At 41.7% G+C, this 25280-nt stretch overlaps 1 long non-coding RNA gene across 2 annotated transcripts; it reads right to left on the bottom strand.

Annotated features, from left to right (window-relative positions):
- Positions 1-493: 493 nt before the first annotated feature.
- LOC111964057 (uncharacterized) lies at positions 494-25278 on the bottom strand. Of its 2 annotated transcripts, XR_002877324.3 has the most exons (5): positions 24312-25278; positions 6801-7047; positions 6400-6516; positions 6140-6283; positions 494-5480 (listed from the first exon to the last, which is right to left on the bottom strand). It is a non-coding gene; the product is annotated as an uncharacterized lncRNA (long non-coding RNA). The 2 variants fall into 2 exon arrangements; XR_011479891.1 differs by having other exon boundaries at positions 6400-7047.
- Positions 25279-25280: the final 2 nt, after the last annotated feature.

Below are 25280 nucleotides of genomic sequence, written 5' to 3' on the forward strand. Positions count from 1 at the left end.
GTTAGTGTATGTAAACTTCTGACCCACTGGAATTGTGATACAGTGAATTATAAGTGAAATAATCTGTCTGTAAACAATTGTTGGAAAAATGACTTGTGTCATGCACAAAGTAGATGTCCTAACCGACTTACCAAAACTATAGTTTGTTGACAAGAAATTTGTGGAGTGGTTGAAAAACGAGTTTTAATGACTCCAACCTAAGTGTATGTAAACTTCCGACTATAACTGTATCTCTCCACACACCATCTCACGTCATCATTTTATGCATTCTGCCAGTGTTGGCAGGGACATGGATCTGCGTGGTTGGGGAGGGGAAATTTGCTTTCCCACCACCAGTGGGAGGGGAAATCTGCAGGCACCAGTGACCACAACCACTCTCAGCATGAAAGGTAATTTTGTGTATGCAGTTGTATGCAATTAACTTATTAAGAACTATATCATATGTGCTCTAGCTATCTCTACATGTGCAACTCAGGAGATCTAGCAGTTAGTCGTATGATATTTTTTATTCAACACAACGCAATCACAACAATACATACCACTTGTTACAAAATGAAGAGTTGGTGAAAAAAGTTATGCAGTTTGATGATTTGCCTGTTAATAATTTGAGCTGAGTCCCAATTAATCAGTAAAGTTGCCTTGTATAACAAAATGTACACAAATTGTAATTGATAGAGTATTTAATAAAAGCTTCATGTACAAGTAGTATAATATACCAACTCCAGGATTCTATAAAACGCTCACAACATTGTATTTACATGAGTTATGTCAAACAAATATTAGGAGTGATGTCAGATATACTGTACTGTTTGCTGTGACATTATAGGGGTCCACCTGTCTTTTCAACATGAGTACAGCATGAGGTACTTTCTTTCTGTCCTCCTTCTCAAAAACAATCAACAAGTGTTGCATCAGAGTAAAAATGACAAGGTAAAGAACCTCTTAGAGAAGTGGAAGGTTATGCATCCTGATGTAAATTATATGCAAATATGCTCTTATGTATTATTTTGTACACTGAGTGTCCAAAACATTAAGAACACCTTCCTAATATTGAGTTGCACCCCTTTTTGCCCTTAGAACAGCATAAATTCAACGGGGCATGGACTCTACAAGCTGTTAAAAGCGTTCCACAGGGATGCTGGCCCATGTTGACTAATGCTTCCCACAGTTGTGTTAAGTTGGCTGGATGTCCTTTGGGTGGTGGACCATTCTTGATACACATGGGGAAACTGTTGAGCGTGAAAAACCCAGCAGTTCTTGACTCACTCAAAGCGGTGCGCCTGGCACCTACGACCATACCCCTTTCAAAAGGCACTTCAATCTTTTGACTTGCTCATTCACCCTCAATTACACACATGCACAATCCATGTCTCAACTGTCTCAAGACTCCAGCCCTTCTTCTACAATGCCTTCCGCAAGTATTCAAACTCCTCGACTTTTTCCACATTTTGTGTTACAGCCTGAATTTAAAATGGGTTAAATTGAGATTGTGTCATTTGCCTACACACAATATCCTATAATGTCAAAGTGGAATTATGTTTTTATACATTTTTGTACATGAATTTCATATACATGAAATGTCTTGAGTCAATATGTGTTCAACCCCTTATGTTATGGCAAGCCTAAATAAGTTCAGGAGTATAAATGTGCTTAACGAGTCACATAATAAGTTGCTAATCTAATGCCTCGCAAAGAAGAGCACCTATTGGTAGATGGGTAAAAAAAAAAAAGCAGACATTGAATATCCCTTTAAACACGGTAAAGTTATTAATAACACTTTGGATGGTGTATCAAGGATGGATCAACAACATTGTAGTTACTGCACAAAACTTACAAATGAGAGTGAAAAGAAGGAAGCCTGTACATAATAAAAAATATCAAAGTGCATCCTGTTTGCAAAGAGGCACTGAAGTAAAATTGGAAAAAATGTGGCAAAGAAATTAACTTTATGTACGGAATACAATTCAAATATCCAACACAACACATCAGAGTACCACTCAATATTTTCAAGCGTGGAGGTGGCTACAGCATGTTATGGGAGTTTTTTTTAGAATACAAATAAACGGAATAGTGTAGGTGTGTAAAAATGTTGAATAATAAACTACATTTATCAATCGGACTCCGTTATTATGTGAATAAATGCAACATGCCCTGTGCATCTTTGTAGGATCTAGCAAGATAGCGAATTATTGTATCACCGACTTAGTAGGACTATAATGTGTCTATCTTGCACTGTTAAGCAGCTAATCCTTGCGACCAATGTTCTAGCATTCATTTGAGGCAAACAGATCACAGATGTCAAGGTGGTACCCAAGCATGTGTTATGTGTAATTAATAACTATCAATAGACCTACTAAATTATAAGCTTATAGTCAAAGAATTACTTAGTAAAACGAGGAATGCATTTACTCAATTCAACTAATAATTTATTAGTCAGGAAATAATTGACACAATTACAGTGTACATGAAATACTTGATATTTTAAACTACTCAGAGTAAATTACTATTATCACCAATAGGCTAAGACTTCAGTCTTCAGTTCAGAATAATCTCAAAGAGAAAAAACTGTGTGTGTCTTACACATAGGAGCTTGGTAGCAACTTCTCAAAGTATGAGCGTATTCAATGCCCTTTTAACCAAATTCAAGCGGGAACGCACCCCCAACCTGAATTAACATTTCTTAGCACTTTGTTAGTAAAAACAAAAAAGACAGGAACACACCCATATTCTAATCAACTCAATTTTAATGTTATGACCAGACAACAGGAATGTGCCTGAACCAGTCAACTCAACATACAATTTCAATCCAGTCACTTTAAAAATACACCATCCAGAAAACATACAATGCAATAAGACATATCAAAATGTATAGCTCTTTATGAAATCTTGAAACAATCCAAACATGACAATTTAATTCACACAGCAACATCAGTTGTCACACCTCTCCTGGCGTCAGACCTCAGGACTTCCTTGGGAACGTCTCTTCCCCGAGATTTCCACAGTGAAGGTGTGACTCTCTCCTGTGAGATGCAAATATAAAGCCATCCATCCGGACAACGTCAAATTGAATCAACACGCCAGGCTGGCGTCAGCAAGTGGCATCTTCATCATCGCTCACATTTGTTCACTCTCTATTTTTCGTCTACAAGAGCTAAGTACAGGCAAAATCCTAGAGGAAAACCTGGTTCAGTCTGCTTTCCAACACACTGGGATACAAATTCACTCTCAGCAGGACAATAACCTAAAACACAAGGCCAAATATACACTAGAGTTGCTTACCAAGACACTCGCTTTGTGAGTTATTTTATTTAGGAATTGAACAAGTCAGCAAAACAAACGCAGTGGCGATGTTGACAAACACTGAAGGTCCAGAGAGACGTCCTGGATCCATTCCTTAGATACTTTAGTCCCCAGAGGTCTTAACCTAGAGAAGGACGATAGCATGCTTTTGTGAAGGACCCCATCGGTTTGTTGGTCCAGTGACAACTCCCCCCCCCCCATTTGTAATTCTTGTTTACACATGGAGGGAGCTTACTAGCTCACTAACTGTTGTCCAAACCACTTGTTAGATCTCTTTGCCTAAGCTTTTTATGTTTTTTGTTGTTGTTATCCCTGGTGTTACTTAGCCCTGTTGTTCATTTTCCAATACTCAACATATTCAACATGCATTATAAAGTAATATTTGTATATCAATTACACCTAAGCTTTCCCAGTTTTCCATGTATTTTTTTTTTACTGGTTCCACTTCTGTATTTCATTACTAGGTGGAGACAATGACCATAGCACCCCACACCCTGAGTACCAGCCTGTAGGAAGACTGGGCTGTGGGCTGGACGTCCTGGGGCAGGCTGCGCTGACTTCAGACAATGGGCATGGCACAATGGGCTCCAGCACATAATGGCACCAGCAGTCCAGTCTATGAGGGGATTGTGTTGCTGGAGCCAAGAGTTTCACAATACCACCGGAACCCGAGGAAACTTAATCAGCATAAATTGGATTGCCTCGCTGTGGTTCCCTAACACTTGTAGGTTGATGGGAGTGGTATTGTGAGTGACCTGGCCTATAGAGCGCCCGACCAGCGCTCTAACGTCCACGGGATAGGAGAGGGGCTGAGTGGGGATGCCCAGCTCAAACACCAGGGTAGCATCCCCCAAAAAAGTCATTGGCCCCAGAGTCGATGAGTACCCGGAGGGATTTCGTCTGGTTCCCCCACAGCAGGATGGCATGGAAAGGGGTGCGATTAAGGGAAGAGGACAACTTCACCATATGGCCCACCAGGGTACTCGCCCCTTCTTGATGAGCCTGGGTTTTTAAATGGGCAGGTACCTACAACATTTCCCGTAGCTCCACAATATAGACTGCTCTGGGTGTAGATGGACTCCTGCGCAGGTGCATGGACTCCGAAAGGAGGCAAGTCGGCAGCACTCGGTGACGTCGGGTTCACGCGGACATGTAGACTTCGGGGTTTTCCGGGATTCTTCAGAGGCGAGGTGGGAATCGAGGGTGAATGAAGACGATAGGGCACAGATTCCTTCTCCCTCCTACGTTCTCGAAGCCGCCCATCGATCCGGACTGTCAAAGTCCATGGGCAGCTCCCGGGCTGCGAGCTCATCTTTGATCCCCTCCGATAATCCATGAAGGAACATGTCGAACAATGCTTCCACGTTCCAGGAACTCTCAGCCGCCAACATGGTAAAATCCACTGCGTAGTCTACCACACTACGGGAGTCTTGACGTAGCAGCCTCTCTCCTGGACAACGGAGAATCAAACACCTTCCGAACTTCTGCCACGAACTCCTCCAGACTGAGCCAGACTAAAGACTACTCCCACACCGCCATAGCCCAGGCTCCCTCCCTCCCGGACATCTGCGTTGATGTACGCCATCCTCGAGGGGAATGAAGAAGGCTGCAGCTCAAAAATGAGGGAGCACTGGGAGAGAAAAGCCTGTCAAGTTCCAGAATCTCCAGCGTAGCACTCCGGAGGAGGTAAATGGGGTTCATGGGACACTGGGGTAGGCTGAGAAATTACTGGTGTGAACCACTGCCCAGTAGAGAATCCGCGGAATTGTATCGAACGCCTGGTCATGGCGTTCTGCCAGGGTATGGAGTCCCTCCATAACACATTGCAGTAACTCCTCGTGTCTTCCAATGGTAGCTCCTTGAAGGGAGACAGCATTGTGGAGTTGGTCCGAGTCTGCCATTAACTCAGGATAAGACCCAGATGCAGACAGCTAGAGATGTTTATTGACCCAAACGGGGAAGGTAAAAGACAGGTCAAAGACAGGCAGAGGTCCGTAATCCAGGGCAGAGTGTATAAGGTACTGAACAGTAGGGAGGGTCGGGGTCAGGCAGAGGTTCGTAAATGGGTCACAGTCGGGCAGGTACAGAACAGCAGGCAGGCTCGGGGTCAGAACCAGGGAAACGGAACTTGATGAAGCAGGGAGATGGGAAAACACGCTGGTAAAACCTGACAAGACGAACTGGCAACAGACCAACAGAGAACACAGGGTGGAAACGAGCATAAAGACAGGTGAAACAGATCAGGGTGTGACAATATCTAGGAATTCCATAAGGTCACTTTCATCAGTATGGGTGTTTTGAAATAAACAGGTAGTCCAAATCAGTGTTAAATCGCCCTCTAGTGGCCTCATGGGTGGAATGTTATTAATATTTTTCACAATTTCAGAATTAATCAAATAAATGTAATGCCAAAAATCTGTTGTTTCTATGTCAAGCGATTGTTATATTTCAGTCTTCACTGATGTATAAAGTGTAATATTGGTATGCACTCAAAATTGAATGCATTTCAACTCTAACTGACATGTTAGAGGTGTCTTATTTTTTTAAGCCCATAACCATGTGTACGGTGTGTACTTTTGTTTCAAAGTATATTTGTTTAAGACTATCAAGAAACACTGTGTGACCCTGACTTAGGCCACTGCAGTAAAATGTTTTGAAATAACTTTCAGAAAACAGTATGCAAGATTGATAGATATCATTAACAATAGTTTCTCCTATACTTCCATAGCCATATGGTTATGCCTCTAATCATGCCGCTTATAAAACATCTTAGATGCACACAAGCACCATTGTCAATTCAAATGTAAAGGAGTCTTTGTATTTAACCAAGACACTATACCATTGAGGATCTGCTGCATGGTTTGTCGTATTGGATCCTCTGCTCAGCTGAAGTGTGGGAACATCGCCTAGTGATGCAGCCTGCAGCTCCACTCTAGTTAGCCAGGTAGCTCTCTGGTAGAGGCAAGGAATCAGCAGCGGCCAGCTTGGAACACAATTGAAATTGGATAAATGGCATGCGATCAACGTTAGCTGGAGGTGGAACACACAAGAGGACCTCAGGTATGTGGCATGTGAAAACAAACAGTAAATGACACTCACGCCAATGAAGAAAAAAAATGCAGGCAAACTGGGATAGAGCGTGGGTTTGTCGGTATTGGATTTTGATACTCATTGCTCAGCTGAGGTGTGGGAACGTCGCCTGGTGACGTCAGTAGCCTACAGTAGTTTTTTTCAGGAACAAGGGGTGTCCAAGCATAAACATGATCATTAATCCCAGTATCATGGACCTCTGACGCCACACTTTCCTCACTTACATCGACTCTCACAGTTATATCATTGTAACGTAGGCCTACATCTGACACACGTCTTGTGTCATCATGCAGATGCAGCATCACAGTGATATTGCTGTGACCAGCATCTGCATCCTCAACGACGTTTCTTACACAGTAAGTGTGATCATGTACAGCAGACGCTTTCGCATGATCAACATTCACACTTACCTCTGTACCAACCATATTCCTTTGTCTTTCAATTGGGCATTGTGACCCCTTTTGAGGACGATCAGGGGAGGAGAAAATGGTGGGCACAGCAGTCGGGATGAGGCGGACCTTTCCCTTGTCATCATGCTGAAAACACTCATGTTCAAAGTGATGGGCACAGAGACGAGAGTGTTGGCTTTGTTTGCAATTCATTCACCTGAAATCTGCTACCCACTGCTGCAGCCTGAGCTTGTCATGAAATGGGAACCTGTGGAGAACGATAATGTATTTAATAGTAGGCTAGGTTTTAGCCAAGTGTAAACAGCAAACGACAGTGTAAACAGTCCTTACTTGACACTAAAAGGTTTTATTCTACACCCATTTGAATAGAAGAAAATATAATAATTTGTTTGTATAGATCTTCTCAGGGGACCCCGACCCCAAGTTTGGGAAGCACGTACCGAGACCACCTTTTCATCCTAATCTTCTAAAAATAAGTTTGCTCAAGCAATGCAGACACATTTATTAATGTAATTACACTCTGTCTTATTTTTACTTAACAATTATGAGCTAGATAGCAGGATAGTAATGGTGTTTACCTAGCCATCTATAATTGTGTTTGAAAGCTATTTAATGTGAATTTGACACACACTAGCTTGCTAGCCTCAATCTACGACATTCAATGTGGGCTGGCTAACCAAGATACTAGCTAAAGAAAATCACTAGCTAGACAAACTGCACAGATCACTTCAAAATCATTTAATTGTTTTAGGATAAAGTATCTAGCTAACGTTAGTTATAGCCAGGCTGACTTGAGTCACATTAGATCTGTTACATTTAGCTTGTTAGTGAGCTGGCGATCTCACGAATAGCAAGATATCTAGCTAAAATGGATCCATGTGGATTCTAGCTAGCTAGATAGCATATATATACAGTACCAGTCAAAAGTTTGGACACACCTACTCATTGAAGGGTTTTTCTTTATTTTTACTATTTTCTACATTGTAGAATAATAGTGAAGACATAAACTATGAACTAACACATATGGAATCATGTCGTAACCAAAACAAGTGTTAAATTTAAATATATTTTATATTCTTCAAAGTAGCCACACTTTGTCTTGATGACAGCTTTGCACACTCTTGGCATTATCGCAACCAGTTTCATGATGAATGCTTTTAAAACAGTCTTGGAGGAGTTCCCACATATGCTGAGCACTTGTAAGAGTAATGGAAAATCTGCTTTTCCATTACTCTCCAGTCCAACTCATCCCAAACCACCGCTCTTGGGTTGAGGTCAGGTGATTGGAGGCCAAATCATCTGATGCACTACCATCACTCTCCTTCTTTATCAAATAGCCTGGAGGTGTGTGTTGGGTCATCATCCTGTTAAAAAAACAAATGATAGTCCCACTAAGCCCAAATGAGATGGGATGGCGTATCGCTGCAGAATGCTGTTGTAGCCATGCTGGTTAAGTGTGTCCTGAATTCAAAATAAATCACAGACAGTGTCACATGCAAAGCACCACCTCCTCCATGCTTCACGGTGGGAACCACACATGCGGAGATCATCTGGTTAGAAGAGGATAGCATACAGACAAACAAAGAACATGAGGAAAAAAAGGGAGAAAGGAATGTAATCTACAAAGTCAGATTGTCTACGTCTCACAAAGACAGTTGGAACCAAAAATCTCACATTTGGACTCATCAGACCAAAGGAAAGATTCACTGCTTGTGTTTCTTGGCCCAAGCAAGTTTCTTCTTCTTATTGGTGTCCTTTAGTAGTGGTTTCTTTGCAGTAATTCGACGATGAAGGCCTGATTCAGTCTCCTCTGAACAGTTGATGTTGAGATGTGTCTATTACTTGAACTAAAGCATTTATTTGGGATGCAATCTGACACGCAGTTAACTCTAATGAACTTATCCTCTGCAGCAATGACCTGCCACTGGCATTAAACAAAGCATGTGTCCATGTATGCTGATGATTCAAGCATAAATGCATCAGCAACCACAGCTAATGAAGTCACTGAAACCCTTAAAGAGTTGCAGTCTGTTTTTTTGATTAGGTGTCCAGTAATAAACTGGTCATGAACATCTCTACAACTAAGAGCATTTTATTTGGTACCAAATCATTCCTTAAGTTCTAGACCTCAGCTGAGTCTGACAATGAATGGTGTGGCTGTTAATGTTGAGACTAAATTACTTGGTGTTACCTTAGATTTTAAAACGGTCATGGTCAAAAAACATAGATTCAATGGTTGTAAAGATGGGGAGAGGTCTGTCCGTAATAAAGAGATGGTCTGCTTTTTTGACACCACACTCCAAAAAGCAAGTCCCGCAGGCTCTAGTTTTGTATTGTCTTAATTATTGTCCAGTCCTGTGGTCGAGTGCTGCAAGGAAAGACCTAGTTAAGCTGCAGCTGGCCCAGAACAGAGTGGCACGTCATTGTAATCAGAGGGCTAATATCAATACTATGCATGCCAGTCTCTCTTGGCTAAGAGTTAAGGAGAGACTAACTACATCACTTCTTTTTATAAGAAACATTGTTTTTTCTGACCATTTCAACAGAACATCAATTGGCAAAACTGAATATATACAGTACTTTCAGAAAGTATTCAGACCATGACTTAATATTTTGTTACATTACATCCTTACTCTAAAATGGATGAAAGAAATATATAAAATCCATATATATATATATATAAGGTCCCCACCTGTGGACGTCGGGCCCTCATACCACCCTCATGGAGTCTGTTTCTGACCGTTTGAGCAGACACATACACATTTGTGGCCTGCTGGAGGTCATTTTGCAGGGCTCTGGCAGTGCTCCTCCTTGCACAAAGGCGGAGGCTGGGTTGTTGCCCTCCTACGGCCTCCTCCACGTCTCCTGATGTACTGGCCTGTCTCCTGGTAGCGCCTCCATGCTCTGGACACTACGCTGACAGACACAGCAAACCTTCTTGCCACAGCTCGCATTGATGTGCCATCCTGGATGAGCTGCACTACCTGAGCCACTTGTGTGGGTTGTAGACTCCGTCTCATGCTACCACTAGAGTGAAAGCACCGCCAGCATTCAAAAGTGACCAAAACATCAGCCAGGAAGCATAGGAACTGAGAAGTGGTCTGTGGTCACCACCTGCAGAACCACTCCTTTATTGGGGGTGTCTTGCTAATTGCTATAATTTCCACCTTTTGTCTATTCCATTTGCACAACAGCATGTGAAATTTATTGTCAATCAGTGTTGCTTCCTAAGTGGACAGTTTGATTTCACAGAAGTGTGATTGACTTGGAGTTACGTTGTGTTGTTTAAGTGTTCCCTTTATTTTTTTGAGCAGTGTATATACATATATATACAAACATTTCTAAAAAACGTGTTTTTGGTTTGTCATTATGGGGTATTGTGTGTAGATTGAGGAATTGTTCATCTATTTTAGAATAAGGCTAATGTAACAATGTGGAAAAGGTCAAGGGGTCTGAATACTTTTCAAATGCACTGTATATAGTGTGGGTATTTGTATTAGGGTGGTCATAGTTGGTCAGCTAACTTATTGTAATATTAGTAAACAATTGTTTTAGTATTACATTGTCTAAAGCTGTTCACACTGAACACATCCCAAATTTCATCTATACAGCTAATAACAAAAATGGCATGTCAACAAAAGTTGCCATTAAAAGTGCGCTTTTGCTAACTTACTTTGGACAAAATCAAATGTTTTTAAAAAAAATGCATCTTACTACAGCTCAATTTGAGCTAATTCTGAATGTGATTTATTTATAGCAAATTCTGCTATAACTTAAACCTCTACAATAGTTTGATGGCCCTAGGCTATTGCACTTAAAGTGCTGTACTTTATGGTACTGGATGTCCATGACATCCAGATAAGGTAAGATTACCTTATCTGACTGATAGCTAATCTTTGGACTTTAGCTCAATGGTTATTTGTAACCAATAGCATAACCCCTGTACCCAGAAATACTGCTAGGTCAGTTGGGTTTCTCATCTTGACTATGGTGCTCCTCAGCTATGGTTATTCTTAAATATAAAGATGTCTTGACTACAAATTCCCAAATTGAAAAGCATGAAGGTGTAATCCAAAGAGAACCTGCACACCATTGCGAAAGGCTATAGGCTGAAAAGTAAAATGTACAAAGTTTTAAATAAGTAGTCATAGTTTGTATACGTAGTTCAATGTGTACTGCCAACCCCTTTTAACATGTTCCTCCTCAACACTTAGGTTTGCCAGATGATCTCATCCAGAAGGGCAAGGACATCAAGAGCGTGTCGGAGATTGAGCAGAATGGAGACCACTTCAAAGTGACCGTGACCACAGGCACCAAGGTCATGGTCAACTCGTTCACGGTCGGCCAGGAGGCTGAGCTGGAGACATTGACTGGAGAGAAGAAAAAGGTGAGTTTGTCAACCAGACACGCCCCGTAATTACTTGGCCTCATGGGTACACCTAAACATTGGTTAACTTGTACTTGAGTTGTAAATACACTACATGACCAAAAGTATGTGGACATCTGCTTGTCGAACATCACGTTCCAAAATCATGGGCATTAATATGGAGTTGGTCCCCCCCTTTGCTGTAATAACAGCCTCCACTCTTCTGGCTTTCTACTAGATGTTGGAACATTGCTAATGGGACTTGCTTCCATTCAGCCACGAGCATTAACTGAGGTCAGGCAATTAGGCCTGGCTCGCAGTCTGTGTTCCAATTCATCTCAAAAGGTGTTCGATTGGGTTGAGGTCAGGGCTTTGTGCAGGTCAGTCAAGGTCTTCCACACCAATCGACAACCCATTTCTGTATGGACCTCACTTTGTGCACAAGGGAATTGTCATGCTGAAACAGGAAAGGGCCTTCCCCAAACTGTTGTCACAAAGTTGGGAGCACAGAATTGTCTAGAATGTCAGTGTATGCTGTAGCGTTACAATTTCCCTACACTGGAATTAAGAGGCCTAGCCCAAACCAGGAAAAACAGCACCAGACCATTATTCCTCCATCAAACTTTACAGTTGGCACTATGCATTGGGGCAGGTAGCGTTCTCTTTGCATCCGCCAAACCCAGATTCGTACATTGGACTGCCAGATGGTGAAGAGTGAGTCATCACTCCAGAGAACGCATTTCCACTGCTCCAGAGTACAATGGTGGAAAACTTTACACCACTCCAGCCGATGCTTGGCATTGGGCATGGTGATCTTAGGCTTGTGTGCAGCTCCTCGGCCATGGAAACATATTTCATGACGCTCCAGACAAACAGTTCTTGTGCTGACGTTGCTTCCAGAGGCAGTTGGTAGTTGGTAGTGAGTGTTACTGAGAACATGAAGATGTTAGTGATTTTTACACGTGACGCACTTCAGCACTCTGTGGTTCTGTTTTCTGAGCTTGTGGCACAAAACTTTGCGGCTGAGCTGTTGTTGCTCCTAGTCGTTTCCACTTGACAATAACATCACTTAGCTGATCGGGGCAGCTCTCGCAAGGAAGAAACTTGACAAACCGACTTGTTGTAAATGTGGCACCCTATGACTGTGCCACGTTAAGTCACAACTCTTCCGTAAGGTCTTTCTACTGCCAATGTTGGTCAATGGAGATTGCATGGCTGTGTGCTCGATGTTATACACCTGTACAAACAATAGTACGCAAGTATAAACACCCTGGGACCACGCAGCCGTTATACCGCTCAGGAAGGAGACCTCCTAGAATTGAACATACTTTGGTGCGAAAAGTACAAATCAATCCCAGAACAACAGCAAAGGACCATGTGAAGATGCTGGAGAAAACAGGTACAAAAGTATCTATATCCACAGTAAAGCGAGTCCTATATCGACACAACCTGAAAGGCCGCTCAGCAAGAAAGACGACACTGCTCCAAAACCGCCATAGAAAAGCCAGACTACAGTTTGCAACTGCACATGGGAACAAAGATCGTACTTTTTGGAGAAATGTCCTCTGGTCTGATTAAACAAAAATAGAACTGTTTGGCCATAATGACCATTGTTATGTTTGGACGAAAAAGGGGAGGTTTGCAAGCCGAAGAACACCGTCCCAACCGTGAAGCACGGGGGTGGCAGCATCATGTTGTGGGGGTGCTTTGCTGCAGGAGTGACTGGTGCACCCTTGTCGTAACACAACTGATTGGCTCAAACGCATTAATAAGGAAAGAAATTCCACATATTAACTTTTAAGAAGGCACACCTGTTAATTGAAATGCATTCCAGGTGGCAACCTCATGAAGCTGGTTGAGAGAATGCCAAGAGTGTGCAAAGCTGTCATCAAGAGAAAGGGTGGCTACTTTGAAGATTTGTCTAATGAGCAAGCCAAAAAGCAAAGGCAAAATCAGTGGGTGCAGTTGCCTTTTAAAGTAAACCAAAGTTTTAAAAATACGTAAAAACGCCATCTAAGCAGTTATCAAATAATGTTACCGGTATATGCAGTTAGCAGAGTCAGCTAATCCAATAGTGAGATTGTGAGGTAAAGGTGGCATTGGGAAGAGGAGAAGAGTCAACAATAAGATGGCAATCAGAGGAAGGCTCCAGGCAGATGGAAATGATCACAGCAGCACAGTCAGTCAGCTACTGTAGCGCGCTAGTACTAAGCCAAGGTTGAAAAACTCTGGAAGCCTACTTCACAGAGAACAGAGTAAGTACTGGGTTTGAGGAGCTAGAGGTGTAACTTTGTTCAACTCTGAGTAACCGGTCATACGTAAGTTATGCAGGTAAATTTCTATGGCAAACTAACCTGCTCCGGGGCAGGCTAACTCCATTTGTCCTAAATAAAGTGTCTGAGCCACGAGTTGAGGACCAATGAAATCAGATACCCTCCATCTCACAAAGATTGTCATCATCCCCTTCATTTGAGGAAGACAATTGAATAAATACTGTATTAAGATGTTTGTGTAAAAAATAGGTATTAAATACTATGACAGCATTTGCTTTCCAAACCGTATGTTTTCCACGCGACTGTATTTAGAATTTTGCATAAGGCAAATTACAGCCGCAACCAATCATATAGTTCCCATTCAAGTCAAGACTGGCAGCTATTGCTCGTGTACCCATGAGTTTAACAATCAAATGGCCAGGTTAAGCGGTTCCAAACCCCTTCTATGGATGATATGTCTGTGGCCACAACACAACAAGATGTTCCACAGATAGGAGCGATAGGAGTGGGGAAAAGGTGCTTGTGCATTGATAAGCACACCTATTTCACACCATAGACTGCTGAATTTGCAAGATAACTTTTCTTTCATTTTGATTTAGGCTCAAACGAAAATGTGGCACTGACTCGCCCATGGATTGATGTTTCAGCATTATCTCATTGAAGAGTTCAGTGTTCGACTTACTATGTGCAACGTGCACTAGCAGTTAAAAATATGCTGGAGTTTATCTTCTGTGGATTTGTAATGGCGGTTGGCAACCAACTTTAAGATGCATTACCGCCACCAACTGGATTGGATTATGGACCAGAGATGGAAGGACTAAAATACCCTAAGGAAAATAAATACATAATTAAATACTATATCCCCTGAAGATATCCCCAGCAGTTCACTTAATCTTGGCTTTTCAAACCAGTTACTCTACAGATCTAATAATAAATCACTCCCTTTCCCTCCCATATTTCTGGCACTGAAATAGAATGTGTTCCACGGTCACCAGCGCCTCCTGACAATGATCACATCTCCCAGATGGCTGTTTCCCCACCAATTTGTACTATTGAGCCTTGTGTACCAGTCTCAGCATTGTGATTACACTTTCCTCCCTTCTCTCTCGGCCTGATGTCTCTGCCCCCACCTTTTCCTGATATTATACAGGTTCCTTATACAGGTTTCTTCCAGTTCCCTCCCCTTTCCACAGTGCCTGCCAGTGCCTGCCATTTGTTTTTATGGTTAACAACAGCTTTACTGATTGACAATTCCATCTCAACATTAGGATGTTTAAGAACCTGCTTGTCGATCACATCCTCATTTCCATCTACTCCCACATGAGCTGGTACTCAGACGAACATCCCAAATATCTGTCTCACCCTTTACAAGCACTGCAAAACCTCATACAATACATCCTGTCTGCTCCGAGACACAAATTAATTTAAGCTCATCAGTGCTGCAAAGGTGTCAGAGCCGATGACTACCCTGTCTGGCCTCACCACCTCCACCCACTCTGCAGCCAAGAGTATGGCCATCAACTCCATTCTCTAAATTGAAGAAAGTGTCTACCACCACCTCATTTTCCTGTTCCTTCTGTATAACTGACTCAAGGCACACAGTACAGGATCCATCGTTCCCCTGCCTTTTCTGAACCCACTTTGATCTTGTGACATTAGTCCTCTATTCTTCATAAAGTAAGTCAGCCTGACTTTCATCCTTTCCATAACTTTCCATACATGTCTACGCTATCGGCCAATCGCTTGAAGGAGTTGTAGGGCCTTCCCCTGGTTTCCGTATTGGCAACCACTAAAACCTACTTCCAGGCAGTTTCCCTTCCTGCCACACCTTATTGTAAATGCCCAATACTTTCTCCATTGCAGTGTCTCTGAGATGAGACTTCATGATGTAACACATCAGGAGATGCTACCCCAGCTTTAGCTAAGGCTCTCTTATCTCATGCAATGTAAAAGGGGCATCCAATGCATCCCCCACCATCTCCCTCTGATCCAGGATCCCCGGATGTTCTCTTCTGTCCGATTATTAGAGCTGTGCACCTTCACAAATGCCTGGGCTAACATCTCTGCCTTCTCCATATCTCTCACTGCAACAATCGCCCCACTTTCAGCACAGGGAGATCCCAATCTTGTCTGACCCCACTCATCCTCTTAATCATCCCCCATACCACTACCAAAGTAAAAGTTCACTATAACCATGTTCCCACCTCCCAACACCACCTCTTCCACTACATACTCCTGTACTCCCTTCACCCACTACCGTCCAGTTTGATCGGGCACGCTACTAATTTATCAACTACACATTTACATACCTGCTTGAGTTTGACCTCCTCATACTGTTTACATTTAAACACACCAAACTTCCATCACGAAGACCTTCAGCAGACACAACCTCTCCTACTTTACTCTCCAAATCCCTAGTCAACATGATCGGACTCACCGCCGTGACTCCACCCTCGTCCTTAAATTTCACCAACACCTGCGAACCGAATACTGAATACTGCAATACTGCGAACCGAACCTCCCTCATCACTACTCTCCTCCGACAAGACCTGCAAAGTCTCCTCAGGCTTCCTCTTCTTCTTAACCTTCCCTCGCACTACTCTACCTCCACCTTTTTCCTCTCCACCACTACACTCCAACCAGTCCTCCTCAACTCTTAACCCCCCTTACCCATCCAGCCATCTCTGCTCCAGTTACAGCCCAGTGTTGCTCAACCACCTCCACAGGAGGTAGCGGCAGGCAGACGTGCAATATCCCTGTCGTAGTACGGATGAAGTCTGAGTAGATCTCGCTTGCTTCGTAGGATACCCCTCAGGTTGAAAGGTTGACCAAACAAATTGGAGGACAAAAAACAAATAAAGAACAGACAACAGACAAGGCTTACGCCTGCCAGTGCAGGAGAAATCAGTTGCCTGGAATTTAGGCCTACTAGTGTTTTAATCCCCAAAGATGTAACATGCATTTCTCGAAACACCAAGTGCGATTAGGATTGAAAGGGAGCGCTGCTCTCGGATCAACCTTCGCCATTCAAGTCTAACCTTAACATTCAAATTATTTCACAATACTGATGACGGATAAGCTCTGAGTTACCTACCACCTACGTCTTCAAATATTGAAGTGGCTTATTCTAATGCTTACCGAATAAAAATGCACTTAAATCACTTATCATTGAGCACATGTTAGGCTACACATCATGAAATGAGTTCAGACAAATATAACTCAATTGATGGAACATGACATTTATTTAAATATGATTCAAATAGGCCTATAGTTAACTCTTTATATTTTAATGCAGTCATCTAGGTTTTCATTTGAAGCATCTTTTCACCCATCGCTTTGTATCAATTGCAAAGACATTGGCAACTTTGTTTTGATGTTATCTGTGGTCACATATACACCATGTGATTCTATGCTTAGTGGAGATCTTCTGTGTATAAAGTGACGTGGGAGGGCAAAAAAAGCATCTAACGACTGACTTAGCTGTACGAGTGGTCTGCGGCAGGCGTTAGATTAATAGCGATGGTTTTGGGAAACAGTTCGGTGATTTAACAATGCTCCTACGAAGGTTCTAACAATGAACTTCGCCTTAAAATGCTTTTGGGAAACCGGGATTGTAGCAGCTGAGCAGGATTATGCCGTCCTCATGTGTGGGGGGAATCTGAATGGTTGTTTACATCACACCACCTCGTGATTGGTCGATTGTACCTTTCCATCGTTGAGAAATATCAGCGAGGATGAGGAAGACTGAGGCCCAACTCGGTCTCCCTCCAGCAGGTGGCGTTTGTGTGTTGCGTCGCCCACCAAGCAAGGAGTTTTTGTATAGAGGTCAATGAGAGCGTATTGAATTTGGTCAACAAAAAAATGAATGGCATATTTGCTATGTGAAGTTTGTTTGATCGAATAGAAGTTTCAAAATGCTTAAGTAGTTACGAGTATATTGATATCCTGTAAGTCGGACATGTGACATCCCAGCAACTTTGATTAAAAACACTATCAGAGTTGTCTCGAGATGGCTATGCATATTCATGGCATGAGGCTTGTAGCATAGCATCTCTCCATTGAATACAGGCGGTTGACGTCAATAATCCTCATCGAATATTCACAAAAGGATTACAATAATGAGATTCATCCACCAATCTTAAGAAAGAATAATGGCGGCAGAGGGGATGGCTGCCGTTTTACGGACTTCTAACCAACTGTGCCATCTTGTGTTTTTTCGCATTGTTTAACTTATTTTGTACATAATGTTGCTGCTACAGTCTCTTATGACCGAAAACAGCTTTTGGATATCAAAACAGTGATTACTCACCTCGAACTTGACAAACATTTTCTTTAATGAGTCCGACGCAAAGGATATACTGCTTCTCCGAGACCAGGCCCAAATCCCCGCCAAATCCCCGCCAAATCCTCCAAGTGAAGAATAGACGGAAATACAGGGGGCAGAGATCGGGGTGCCTGGTGAAAATTTGTCGCTGAGTGGGTAACCCACCTCTACCATCCGTTCCAGTGTCCAACGTGCAATCACTGGAGAATAAACTGGATGATCTCCGTTCGAGGCTATCCTACCAACAGGACATTAAAAATGGTAATATCTTATGTTTCACCCAGTAGTGGTTGAACGACGACACATAATATACAGGTGGCTGGGTTTTCCATGCATCGGCAGGACAGAACAGCTACGTCAGGTAAGACAAGGGGTGGGGGTATTTGTCAATAACAGCTGGTGCGCAATTTCCAATATCAAGGAAGTCGCCTGAGGTAGAGTACCTCATGATAAGCTGTAGACCACACTAGCTACCAAGAGCGTATTCATTTACATTTTTCGTAGGCATCTATTTACCACCACAAACCGATGCTGGCACTAAGACCGCACTCAACGAGCTGTATAAGGCCATAAGCAAACAAGAAAATGCTCATCCAGAAACAGCGCCCCTAGTGTCCGGGGACTTTAATGCAGACAAACTTAAATCCGTTTAACCTCATTTCTACCAGCATGTCACATGTGTAACCAGAGGAAAGAAAATATATAGACCACCTTAACTCCACACACAGAGCATACAATGCTCTCCTGGCCCTACATTTTGCTAATCTGACCATTATTCTATCCTCCTGATTCCTGCTTGCAAGCAAAAGCTAAAGCAGGACGTACCAGTGACTTGCACTATATGGAAGTGGTCAGATAACAAGGCTGCTACGCTACAGGACTGTTTTGCTAGCACAGACTGGAATATGTTCCAGGATTCATCCAATGGCATTGAGGAGTATAACATACCTTGTGTCAATTGAAGCTTATCCTCAATACTGACAAAAGCAAGAAATAGACATCCGAACCTTTCACCTATTACTACCTGTCAGAGCAAGGAGATTGAGGTTGTAACCTCATATAAATATCTTGGAATTTTAATTGATGACGGCCTCTTTTAAATTGCATATTCAACAACTTACAAAAAAATTGAAGCTGAAATTGGGATTTTATTTTAGGAATAAGGCCTGTTTTTCTTTTGAAGCCARAAGGAGGCTAGTATCAGCTACATTTATGCCTTTACTAGACTATRGGGATATTTTATATATGAATGCTTCCGCTCAGTGTTWGAGATCAATTGACACMCTTTACCATGGCACTTTGAGATTTATTTTAAACTGCAAAACCCTTACGCACCACTGCACTTTGTATACCAGGGTTGGCTGGCCTTCTCTAGTCACTCGTAGGCTCAGTCACTGGTATACTTTTATTTGGGCATTTTTATTGTTCAGAAATGTTCAGAAATATTTTCTTAACTCTATTTTACTGCATTGTGGTTAACTTCTCTGGGAAATGTGGGACGCTAATGTCCCACTTGGCCAAAAGCCAGTAAAAATGCAGAGCGCCAAATTCAAATAAATTACTATAAAAATCAAACTTTCATTAAATCACACATGAAAGATACCAAATTAAAGCTACACTTGTTGTGAATCCAGCCAACATGTCAGAATTCAAATAGGCTTTACGACGAAAGCACACCAAACGATTGTTAGGTCAGAGCGAAGTCACAGAAAAACACAGCCATTTTTCCAGCCAAAGAGAGGAGTAACAAAAAGCAGAAAGAGAAAATTAATCACTAACCTTTGATCTTCATCAGATGACACTCATAGGACTTCATGTTACACAATACATGTATGTTTTGTTTGGTAAAGTTCATATTTATATCCAAAAATCTGAGTTTAGGCTGGACGCTACTGTCTCACTTGGCCAAAAGCCAGAGAAAATGCAGAGCGCCAAATTCAAATAAATTACTATAAAAATCTAACTTTCATTAAATCACACATGAAAGATGCCAAATTAAAGCTACACTGGTTGTGAATCCAGCCAACATGTCAGAATTCAAATAGGCTTTTTGGCGAAAGAAAACGATGCTATTATCTGAGGATAGCACCATAATAAACAAAGAGAGAGAAGCATATTTCAACCCTGCAGGCGCGACACAAAACGCAGAAATAAAAATATAATTCATGCCTTACCTTTGACGAGCTTCTGTTGTTGGCACTCCAATATGTCCCATAAACTTGACAAATGGTCCTTTTGTTCAATTAATTCTGTCGATATATATCCAAAATGTCCATTTATTTGGCGCGTTTGATCCAGAAAAACACCGGTTCCAACTTGTGAAACGTGACTACAAAATATCTCAAAAGCTACCTGTAAACTTTGCTAAAACATTTCAAACTACTTTTGTAATACAACCTTAGGTATTTTTTTACGTAAATAATCGATAAAATGGAAGACGGAATGATCTGTGTTCAATACAGGATTAAAACAAACTGTAGCTAGCTTTCTGGTCACGCTCCTCTAACAAACAGTACACAACAAGTGACCCTCGTTCAAAATGGCCGTACTTCTTCATTACACAAAGGAAAAAACCTCAAACAATTTCTCAAGACTTGACATCCAGCGGAAGCGGTAGGAACTGCAAGAAGGTCAATTAGAAATCTGGATTGCCATTGAAAAGAGTGACCTCAAAAAAATCTGAATGGTTTGTCCTCGGGGTTTCGCCTGCTAAATAAGTTATGTTATACTCACAGACATGATTCAAACAGTTTTAGAAACGTCAGAGTGTTTTCTATCCARATCTACTAACRATRTGCATATCTTATCTTCTGGGGATGAGTAGCTGGCAGTTGAATTTGGGTATGCTTTTCATCCAAACGTGAAAATGCTGCCCCCTATCCTAGAGAAGTTAAGGAAAACCTCAAATGTAATGGCAAAATGTAGATTTCCACCTAAATAGACATACCCAAAAGTAACTGCTATTCATGTGTAATTACATGATTCTGACAGGCAAAAACATAGTATATTTGGAATGAAGACATCTGGGAGATTGTGGAAATTATCAGAAGCTAGATAGGCGTTACATAGTTCAGAATACACAAGATCAAGGACACACAATAACCGTTATTCTATTTTGAAAGTCATCTTTCATTGACAAGCTAAACGTGAATAATTGATGACAAGAGCTGGAAACACATCAGATGGCTTCCAAAACATGTGAACAATATAATTTTAAAAAATGGGATTGATAGACCTAACAACTAGAAATGGGCAGATGTTTTAGTAAGTGGTGTCAGGTATGGTCACGGGACATTTCCAAGTGTCCATAAACTTCTCCAAAGTGGCATATGTCTGTAAATTAGATCATTCCAGTGCTATTAAATATTTGCAAACCCTAAATGCTATTTGTTAAGTATAAAAACAATTTCTACTAGGGATGCACGATATAAATCGGTGAACATATCGGAATCGGACGATATTAGCTAAAAATGCCAACATCGGTATCGGCCCGATGTCTAGTTTAATGCCGATGTGCAAAACCGATGTCAAAGCTGACGTGCATACCTATATGACGTAATGGTAAAATTTTGCGCTACACGTACAACACATAATTCCTAATCTAGCCCACAATGTCTGTTGTGTGGATCGAACAGTCAACAAGTCGAGCAGTCATTTGAAAGAGTAAGAAAAATTCAGTGAGACAACTCAAAGGCGAAATCCATTAACGCCAAGATAATGGAATTCATTGCCCTTGACAATCAACCGTTCACTGTCTTAGGTGATGTTGGCTTTCACTGACTGGTCGACCACTCCGGTAACCTTTGCCATACCAGAGTTACACAGTCATAGCGTCACTGCTATTAGCTTCACGACATAGTATGGAACGCCGTTTGGGTATTTGCGTGTCAAAAACGACACACGTCAAATAACACTATTAGACGAGTCAAATAACAGTTTTTGATGCGTTAAATAAGCTTTTCATTTTACGTCAAATAACACACAACATTCTATAATAGAACTGTGTTCTGAATTTGCACGTGCAAGCCAAGCGCCACCACTACTATCAGTAGCACTGTCAAAGCTGTACAAAAAAGTCTGCAAACACCGGCCACGAACGATGTGTTTACAATACCACGTTGGTAATAAAGCATTATTTGTTAGACCGCAACTTCTGGGGTTGTTAGCTTTAGCTTGGTACCTAGCTAGCACCAAAACAACCAGCCTGAAAACAATGACCAGTAGAAACTGCAGTCATTTTCATTATTCTTAGCAATGATTCAGGAATCCTTGTGAGTAAGTATTAGCTAGGTAGCCACTTGTTGAAATTGAACTTAAGTTCCTGAAAATAAATAGCTAGCCAGCTACTTAACCCTGTTGCCCAAAGCTAATGTTATAAGCAGCCAGCTAGCTTCATCTGGCTAGTGAGCCTCGACCGGACCGGGTTATGTGTTGTGAAGCTAGCCACGATAAGGAATAGGCACAATAGTGGAATTTGCGGTTTGCCTTCAAAATAACAGTATGTCTTTGAAAGCGATGCAGAAGGTTACAATTGGTGGAATCATGCCATATTTAGACTAGATAATGTTAAATAAGGTTGGAATGTGAAGCAATGAAATGGGGTATCAGTCTACTTTGACACCCACAGAACACAAATGTGAAGACTTTATGCAAATTTAGCGTTGTAACTCTTATCGCGGGACTGAAAACCTCCCCAGTCAGCCTATTGTGTGTATTGGCATTCATATTGCACTGTACAGCGTCACCTAAGGATTGGGGATCAAAGAAATGGGATATCAGTCTACTTAATACCCAATATTTTTTCCCAACATCCTCAGAGTTATCAGACTCAAACATCCACGCAGTATTGTTTTTCCTCTGGAATAGTGTTCTACACAGGTTGACAATAAATGTGACTCAATTCAGTTGTTTCAGAGTGCCGCAATAAGACCTACGACGCTAATGTTGTGTCACTGAGTAGACTGATACCCTATGTCATTGATCCACAACCCATAGGTAAGGCTGTACAGTGAAATAAGTATGCCCCAATGCAATTCTAAAGCATAATGCATCCAGTGCGATTTCAACAGATTTCTGTTGATTTTATATAACATTCCAACCTCGTTTAGCATGATCTACACAATTATGGCATAATTCTACTATTTGTATTAATTTGCATCACTGTCAATTACATACTTTTATTTGGAAGGCTAACCGCAAAGTACACTATTGTTGCTACCTTATTGTGGCTAGCTTCACAAAAATGGGTCCTATCACCATTAATCAAATAAGAACCGTCTTATAAATTATTGTTATTTTAGATGATGACACCTAGCTATAGTTAGCTAGCTACTGAAACAGATTGTTGTTTTGCTATGTTTTTGGGGAAGACTATTGTTTGCAACCATGAGCTAGCTTCTTTTTTTATGACCAGCACTGTAGGTGCCCGAAACAATTTTACCAGCATCATAGCATACGTATTGATGAATCGTTGTAACATATGAAATACTAGTGATAGTGTAATCAATGTGTTATAACTACGTAAAAGATGTATGAACACGTTAAATGATTGTGACGTGCAGTCATATTCAGGTCCTGATTGGTCAACATGCTTATTTGACATGTGAATTAGTGTTATTTGACACGCAAAGACCCAAACGGCGTTCCATAGTATGAGAAATCCTGGTTGAGAATGAAACGACTGAACAACGAAACAGCACAGCAAGCAAGTGAAAGAAATAGGTTTTGATTATGTTTTACGGGTAATGGGGCCATATGTAAATGCAAACAAAATTACTTTTTGGTCAGTGGCGTGTGTGTGTGTGTGTGTGTGTGTGTGTGTGTGTGTAAGGCAAAGCAGTTAAGAACAAATTCTTATTTACAATGACGGCCTACCCCAGGCCAAACCCGGACGACGCTGGGCCAATTGTGCGCTGCCCTATTGGACTCCCAATCAAGGCCAGATGTGATACAGCCTGGATTCGAACCAGGGACTGTAGTGACGCCTCTTGCACTGAGATGCAGTGCCTTAGACCGCAGCGCCTGTGTGTGTGTGTTAAGCGTTCTAATACAGTTAAATAGTTAAAAGGTCGCTAAAAAATTTAATATCGGTATCGTTTTTTTTGGGGGGGGGGGGTAAGGAAAATATCAGATATCAGTATCGGCCAAAAATGTAATAACGGTGTATCACTAATTTCTACCATATAAACCTCAATCAAACATTGTGGTGGTGTTATGGGGTATCCAGGGTACATTCAAGTGTCCTTTCAATCTCTCCAGTGTTCGAATGTGGCAATGGTTTTGCACACTGGATGTGCCAAAATGTTCTACAACACCAACCTCTCAAACATTGTGGTGGTGTCTGGAGATATGGATGCAGACAGCGCATAAGTAGGCAACAACATATTTTTGATGCGCAAAGATAGTCACTTGGTGGACATTCGATGATGCAATTAGGTTATACATCAGATAACATTGACAAGAGGCTAGATTTGTTCTTACCAACCTAACGATTAATGTGATAATCCCCATGTAACTATAGCTCAAACACAGACCAAATCGAAGCTTACCTTGTGTAAGATGTTTGCTGTTTGGTGAAAAAGTTGTGTAAAATAATAATTTCGACTCTCGGGTCTGGTGATCGATAACGGTAAGTCACAGGCAGACAAATCAGATATCCGCATGACCTGTGGAGTCCCGGCTTTCGGTGTGTACCAACGTACTCCGTGTTTATTTCGTTTATGCTTCACAACGCTAACCGGAATGTAGGTAGCAGCCATCTTAAAATGAGGTAATTTGCTCGGCCTCCCCTTTATAAATTTGTATGCCCATATATGTTAGTAAAATGTGACGGTACTGATCAATAGCCAATATACTCAGCTTTCCGCAAACACCATGCTTTTGCAGAATGGGGCTACCGTTCTCATACCAGACTGAATTGAAACAAATATGGGGACTCCGAGTCAGTGCTTGACTTGGAATGAAATAGGCGCCAGTACTCATTTTAGGTGCCGGTAATGTTTACATTTAGGTACAAGAGCTCCACAATCCTTTAGAGCTAATATTTTATAAGGGCAACAGGAGCAAAACATTTGAGGTGCCAGTACTCAGGTCCGGTGAGCTCCTGCCAAAGTTAAGCACTGGGTTTATCCAGTAAGTTACTGGGAGCGTGTGAGTCTTTTTTTATAACCTACTAGTTTACTCGCCAGCACCTCTACTGTTTTGGGTGTGCCCCAGCTGATATTTTTCACTAGATGTTTTTTGCCTTTATTGAAATTATATGCAGTGGACGTTTCAAAGGTAGATCTGATACGCACACAAACAGTCAAAGATGATGACTCTGTGAATCAGTCATAGGCCAAGTGATAGGCCTAATTCGCCCTTACCAATAAACGTTTTCCAAATTAGCTTGAAACTATCGTCCGCACAGTTGAAGTTGCTTGATTGAAGTCCCCGGGTTGCAGCTGTGGGAGAACCAGCTAATTGTCGCTCACGCGTTTCACAATGGATGAGCTCACCTGAAGCCACGTAGTAATTAA

Source organism: Salvelinus sp. IW2-2015, linkage group LG5 (assembly GCF_002910315.2).
Source record: "Salvelinus sp. IW2-2015 linkage group LG5, ASM291031v2, whole genome shotgun sequence".
Lineage (NCBI taxonomy): Eukaryota > Metazoa > Chordata > Actinopteri > Salmoniformes > Salmonidae > Salvelinus > Salvelinus sp. IW2-2015.